Raw genomic sequence first — 7756 nt, 5'->3', positions numbered from 1 at the left:
ATTAGAGATGAGAACAAAATTAGGATGATTTTTTCAAATAAATATAAAGATTGTTAATAATTATTAAATTATTATGAATATTTATTTATGTCGATATCTATCTATATCTAAAAGATATGATTTTGATATACTTTATTATTAGGATTTTTATTTTCATTAGAGTTAGAGTTCTATATGATATTTACTCCTGATGTTTATAAATATAGATTTCAAAGGAAGTTGTCGCAACGGTTTTTCGGGTGATCTCGAGTTCGCGTTTCGACTTGGATTGCGTGATGGAGTCGTCGCCGATCATTTCAAATGAGGTAGACATGACACCTTAATTTCACCATTTTAACCGGATATGTATTTTACTAGATAATTATCGAATTCATGAGTCATTTACGATCGAGGAAGGATAAGCTTCATCGACCCGAGTCGCTCTTTCGGTACCAATCGATTTTCTGATTGTCTTAATCGTGAAAGTTGGAATTTAAATGAAAATTTAAAAATTTGATCCAAGTTACTTAATTTTGAGAATATGTCACATTAAAATAAAAATAAGTATATTGCAAAAAAGTAAAAAAAAAACAAATTGAATCTAATATGCAAAAATAAGGAAGAGTTACAAGTACTAACATAAAAAATATAACACAGATAATTTAAATAAAGAAATGAGTATACAAAATCAAAACACAATCTCAATACAAAGGAATACAAAATGAAAAGAATTTAAGAAATATATAAATAACTCAAATGAATTAAAAAATGAGAAATAAAAGAGAAATAAAATTGTCGGATAGGAAAGCATTTAAAATAAAAATGATATTTAACTGAACTAAAATATCAATCTAAAAAAAGACAAATCAAGAAAGAAGGAAAGCCAAAACAAAGAATAAGGCATGAATTAATCAAAATTAAAAGAAGTGAAATTAGAAAAAATATTAAAGTTAATATAAGCCACAGTCGGTCACGATTCAAGTAAATTTAAAAAGTAAAATAAATGAAAGAAATAAGTAGATTAATAAAAAAAAAGGATTAAATTGAATTGAGTTAAAATTAAGAGTTCAATTTAAAAAGAATCAAAACAGATTTAATGAAAGGGGACTAAAATAAATTTTCAAAAAAAGTAATACATGCTTCAACTTTGATTATCTCCTACTCGTGTAAACACACACAAATCCCATAAGAATTCGAATTGAGTTATCAGGTGATTTAACTGAACAAAAATCTAAAATATAAGTTTCTTTGGAGGGCCTCGGAGCAGGATAGAACCAAAGATTTTTTTTTCATGAAAAATTCCCTTCCTTATCATCAACCACCTCTCCCTAAGAATTTTCAAAAAAAAAAAATGTCAAGATGGATCGAAACGAACACATCAAAAAATAATATTAAAAGAAAAATTTACCTTTAAAACAAATATTCTCTTTTATTGCTCCTTTTCGAATTACAATACTTTGGATACTCTCCCTCCCTCTTTTTTCTGTCTTTTTTTCCACCATTTGTCTCTCTTTTTCTGTATTTTTTCTCTGTCTAAAGAGATATAGAAGACCTCTATTTATATATACGAGCCTTTAAACATCCAATGATCACTACAAGAAAATATATCTTTAATGACACGAACGATGACACACGTTGATTTATGACTTGCAAAAAATGTGTGTCATAAAAAATGTTATGTTTTTTAAAATCTGAACGATTTATGACTTACAATAATATGTGTTATATTTAATAGTCATAATCTAAAAAAGTACAATTTTAATTGTGTGTCATTGTAAAAGAAAATTCCCCCATTATTTTCATCATTTCCTGTTTTTTTCCCTTCGATAACGAAGTTCACGCCGCATGCTTCTCCCATTTTTTTCTCTATGCAACCTCCCACTGGTTTGGCCATTCACCACAACATAGACGAGGGAATCAAAATTCAAGGTTTTCCACCTGTATTCCTCGTTCTCTATTCCACCATTCAATTGAGAGGTAGATCACAAAGGAAGAAGAAGTGTATCTGATCAGTAAATCGGAATGGCAATGCACGGGATGAGAGGGCTCACAATTTTCATTAGCGTTGTTCGGAATTGCCAGAACAAAGAGCTAGAATGCTTACGCGTCGATAAAGAGCTCGACAACATCCGTAATCAATTCAAAAAAGAAAAGGTTAGGGTGTCAAAGCTTCTTTTTTTCCCCTCTCTATTTAAATTCCGTGTTTGGAAATGATCGGACTTACTTTTTAAGTTTTATGTGCTCCTTCGTTATTTTTGATTTCGTTCGAGAGAAAAATGTGAAATTAGTTAAGCTGTGAAGTCTATGCGTTTGTAAGCGCTATAAGTTTTTTGATTTTCTCAATGCCGGTAGATTATTTACAGCAACCTATTGCAAATAAATTGCGTATATATTTTCTAGGAAAAGGATGCCTCATTGATTCATAACTGTAGTAGCAGGGTGAGGATTTGCGATCTTCATAAGCACTTCCATTTTTCTGCTGACTAAACCTATATGGTAATCGTATTTTATGCAGATTTGCAGTAGGATTGGGTCTTATATCTTAAGAATTCTAAATCCATATAGTGTATTAGACAATATTTTGCTTGCCAATCCTGAGAAACTGTTTACAATTTGAACTCCTGTTAAGGACATTACATGATGAAGTAGAGAACTCTTAATAAGCATATTGCAATTATTAGAAGCCTAAGTTATATATGGATACAAGCAACCAGGTTTTATTTAATAAGTTTCCTCACTGCTTAATGAGGTCTTAGTCTCTTCCTAAAGAGTCAGTTCTCACCAGCTTGGATGTGAAGGTCAGACAGATGTATATTAATGCAGAACCACGTTTAATGAGCCAAACACTTGTTAATATTTAAAAATTGTGTGTGCTAGTGAGGATTTATCCTTCTAAGATGTGTTTCCATAAGTTCATGAACCTATCTATCAATCCCATGGCATATTGAAACTGAAAATTTTCTTTTTATTTGGATTTTATGATTCTTGCTACTTCTGATAGAAGAGGTCTTTGCATATGTTTTGCTTTTGTTTGATATTAGAGCATCTTTCTCTCCTCTCTATCTCCATCTCCATCAACCTCCTCTTGTGGCCACTTTTTATGAAGTGCATATCTGGGCCTTTTCCATTTGCATTCCCTTATTTTGTTCTATGTTGAGGGGAAATACATTTGGTTCCCAACCTGATGAACACGTCCTTCCCCCCTTAATGCTGTTGTTAGTTGAAAAGATTAATTTGTGCTTTAGTAAGATTACTGTAAAATTTTACAGTATACTATTTTGTGTTTTTCCCTTCCCAAGTTTTATACTATCAAACCGTAGAAATTTTGCCTTGTTGAGAAATTTTGCCTTGTTGAGAAATTTTCTTCCCTTAGTCATATCATCTTACTATTTTCTTCCGTAAGCGTTCTAGCTCTTTTCGATTGGGTTTTTTAGATTTTATGAATGGGTTTGTTTTTTTATCTGTTTGATACCTTCGACTGTTGTCTCATTTTAATTTTTGTTTTTGAGTGCTTTTTCACTTTTTCGATATTTACCCCTCCTTTTACAATAACCAAGGTATTTGAACATTGTATGAATTGCTTCCAAACTAACTTCCAATGCTAAATGCTGGAACCACTAAGATCTGAACTTGCAAATCCTGTAAATGCGTCCATTTTCATGTGAATTTCTATGAATGCAATTCACCCTTGTTTATTGTTGAAATAGTTCTGTCTCTAATATGTTTGATTGTTTATAATGCTATGTTTAAAACTATTAATAAAATGGAAATAACATATTATTAAAGCAGGAGTGTAAATTTGTTCTTTGACGGACTAGTGTTGAATTTGTCACTTCTTGATGGAAGAATAAGGTACATAGAAAAAGGGATTCACATTCTTGTTTATCATGTTGGTCAGTTATCGTTAGTAAGAAAGATTGACAGCATAGTTCTCATTGTAGTCTTTAGTTACCTACCAAGTGTAATTCTGATGTTATTTATGTATGATGTTCCACCAACCATGATGATGTTCCACCAACCGACCAAGGTAACTTTTCATGCCACTCCATAATATTTGGTTTAATAGAACCTCAATTCTTTCGACCTCATGGAAAAGTTTCAGGTGCATCTAGATTTAAATTTTATCTTGGTCTATAAGAGATGCATCATGTGCTCCTTTTTTGTATGAACCTAAACTATACTTTTGAAAGTTATGAGTTTTAAAATTGTGATAGCCAACTTCTGGTTTTAACAAGCCCGCGTAGCAATACCTTACTCTTGGTTTTCCCCCTTTAATGTCATCTGAAGACGAATCTTCAGGAATATTTCTGACAGTCATTAGTTTTCTTGTCTTCTTGAGTAAATGCATACTACCTTCTTTACCACTTATGTTTTAACATCGGGCTGGGCGAGCTTGTCCTGTGAAGTAATTCAACTTTTTCCTTTTTTTAACAATTGGTTCAGAAGATTCATACTAAGAAAGCAAGAAGAGCCATGTAGTAGTTTTGCTCTAACCTTCCCTCACCATACTGAAATCCCACGACTTCTTCTGTTTGGACTGCTTGGCTTCACATGTTCTATCATGGCACCCTTAATAGTGCCCTTCTTATTGATTTACTTCTTTCTTGCTTTCCTCGTCACCGGAACCAGGTGTGTGATTTCTGATCAATTTTGTGCCCTTCTTTTTTGTTAATCAAATAATTGTGCATTTTGTTTGTGTTGACATTGTTTCTTGATATATTGTCTTTGCTTTATGGAGAGAACCTTGTTCATTCACACTAATAAAAACTAAGCTAAGAGAATAAGATTTCTAGATTACAGTTTGTTAAACAAATTCAACATTTTGGATATTAAACTGCTTTTCATTTTTTATTTTAGTTTTTGTTCACAACAATGAAGTAGTCCCCATTAAACATATTATAAAATGTAAAAGAAAATACGGGGAGTGCGAGCAATGAAATGGTGCTGAACAACCAAATTCCCCTTTAGTGAGAGCCAATTCTTGGAAGTATATTCCAAGCTTTACATCCTACATGTCAACCTTGTTTGTAAAACACATTTCTTTATTAGTAACTCTGGAAAAGCTTCTTTGTGGAATTTACATTCTAAGCTTCCATTTCCTCTGTATTATAGAATATGTCAATATCTTCTTTGTACTTAAGTAGCTAGCAGATAATCTGCCTCTACAATTTTCACATTTATGTTACAAGTTGTTTGTGGTGTGTTTTTATTATGCATGATGATTTTATGCAATTAAGTACAAGATAGATCTAGAAGAATTCAATTTCTACATGTTCTTTGGTCATTCTTTTTTCTTCTTTTTTTCCCAGATTCTCAATGTATATGTACCAAAATATGAATGCGGGGGACTGTTTTGGCCTGTTGTTCACAACACGACGATCTTCTCATTAGTGTTGACCCAAGTTATTGATAAATATAACTAGGAAGATATATTTATTTCTAATTTCTGGTATTTGCTGCTGCATTCCATTAACTATTCATTTTGTTTCTTTGTTGCAGAAAATTTGCTTGTTTATCCACCAGAACATGTTATCTTTGGAGACTATGTCTATGAGTTATGGGATGAGGAGACGATAAGAAAGATTCTAGGTTTCTTTACTCCCATAAACATGAGAATTGATGTAGTGACAAAATCCTTCAAGCTAAATGGTACCTTGTTCTGTTCTATTTAGTCATTATATTCTTATTGTAAAATATTGGACCATGTTTCTATGTTCCAAGAGTCTAAGAACAATGACGATCTAATTTGAAGCCATATGGCTTTCTTTGATTTGCAACTACCAGTTGGTTGGATTGTCCCTTTTACATTGTAAATTCCCACAATTATCATATTTCTTATGTTATGTTGATTCTGTTTAACTAAAATGTGCTTAATTTCTTTTATTTAAACTAATAATTATGGGAAAGCAACTGAGTGCATAAAATCTCTGACACACAATGTGTGTCATCTTTATTTATGATGGGGGATTTAATGACACGCAATGTAAGTCATACATGCGTGTCATAAATTTATGACACACAAATGTGTGTCATCTTAATTTATGATGGGGGCTTCAATGACTCTCAATGAACGTTATAAATGTGCGTCATAAATGTGTGTCATAAATGTGCGTCATAGATTTATGACACATAATTGCGTGTCATCTGAGATTCATGTCGGTGGCTTCTACGATAGGCATTTGTGTGTCATCCGCATCCATAGATGACGCGCAATGAGCGTCATTAAAGGGGTTTTTTTCTAGTAGTGGATCTAGATTATTTACATCAACGACTAAGATGTCTCCAAATAATACAAGATCTTCTTATCTAAGGAAATAAAATATAATATTACCTAATTACATCAATTAGCATATTCTTTTACATTGGTAGGAGATCACATTGAATATGACAAGATTCATATGGGATATTCTTTGATATGATGGTATTTTCCTTTTCACCATTGTCAGTGTAAACGGGTTCTCTTGCATTCAGATAAGTTTGGAGTCCAAAAAAAAATTTGGTATTACAACTACCCTTCCTTGCTCATTGGCTTGTATTGGAATAGAGTAAAGATAAAAAATTACCAATTTTTATCCGATTAGTGTAGCTTCTTTCCTTGGTATTGTCACTTTCTCTTGACCTTTGACTTATATACTCTTCCACTAATTTTTTTCATCTTTAAGAATGAGTAGGCCTTTTTGAGTCCATTCCAAGGGTTCTTCAATATCTTCAAGTTGATGGGTTTTAAACTATTCTTCTGGTTCATCTTGGTCTCAAAGTAGATGAATATACAAAAGTCAACATAACCATTAGTTAGTTGTCTTTGAATATTTAAAGTTGATAAAGATGATTGATTCCTCTGCTCGAGGTGGCAGAGTTGAGTTAAAGTTGGATTTTCTTTGACCCCGATATACTTGGTTATGAAGTTGATATTTAACTCAATGTTATAGTTGACTCCTCCCTTGAATGAACAAGTCCAATAATTTTCACTGTGAAGTTGAAATCCGATTTAAATATTTATGAACCCTTTACAAGTGAATTTGGTTGCAAATAGCTCCTCGTTGTTGAGTTAAGCTATATTGTAGATGACTCCTCCATTACAACTTAAGTAAATCTTGGATGACTCGAGCTTTACATATGTTCGTGTATTGTGAGTACTATAAATTACGTAAAAATATGTACAAGTACACACAATCGAATAAGTAACATAGTAGTGAGTGAGTATCGTCTCCACATGGATTGGAGGGATCTTGAGTAAAGTTTATGCACTATTCTAAAGTAACTAAGTATAGTTGATATGGTATGAACAAGTGTTATGGAAATGCTAAGGCAAAATGAACTGTACACAGATGAAGTTGCAATGACAATATGGAAAGGTAGAAAATAGAAATGATGTAACAAAATGAAATGTATGCAGGTGGAATTTCAATGGTAGTGTGGATGGGTGGTAGATCGAAATGTGGATGGGTGGTAGATGGAAATGTTATGTCAAATTGAGATGTTTAGAGTGTAACCAATTAAAAATGTTAAAGCAAAATAGATTAAGGATTTGGGGATAAGTAAAATAACTTGACAATCCTTACACAAACAAGCTGCAATGGGAATGATTGGTGGGGTCACTAAGGAATCCTAAGTCTTTTATATTATAATGGTTCAAGCTTCTATGGCCTATTTGCTCGACAGAGTTTACTAAAATTGATTCTATGCTATCTCTAGTCATGGAACTTGACAGATAAAAATACCACGGTAATACTTCTCGGCATTAATAGTAACATAAAACCTATCGAATAAGCACTAC

General features: G+C 32.3%; 1 long non-coding RNA gene across 1 annotated transcript; it reads left to right on the top strand.

Annotated features, from left to right (window-relative positions):
• The first annotated feature begins 1849 nt into the window (after nucleotides 1–1849).
• Nucleotides 1850–5556, top strand: LOC120139444. Its single transcript, XR_005517640.1, has 2 exons — nucleotides 1850–2133; nucleotides 5479–5556. It is a non-coding gene; the product is annotated as an uncharacterized LOC120139444 (long non-coding RNA).
• The last annotated feature ends 2200 nt before the right edge of the window (nucleotides 5557–7756 follow it).

This window comes from Hibiscus syriacus, unplaced genomic scaffold (assembly GCF_006381635.1).
Source record: "Hibiscus syriacus cultivar Baekdansim isolate YM2019G1 unplaced genomic scaffold, ASM638163v2 tig00002237_pilon, whole genome shotgun sequence".
Classification (NCBI taxonomy): Eukaryota; Viridiplantae; Streptophyta; class Magnoliopsida; order Malvales; family Malvaceae; genus Hibiscus; species Hibiscus syriacus.
This window is presented reverse-complemented; position numbering and strand designations above follow the sequence as displayed.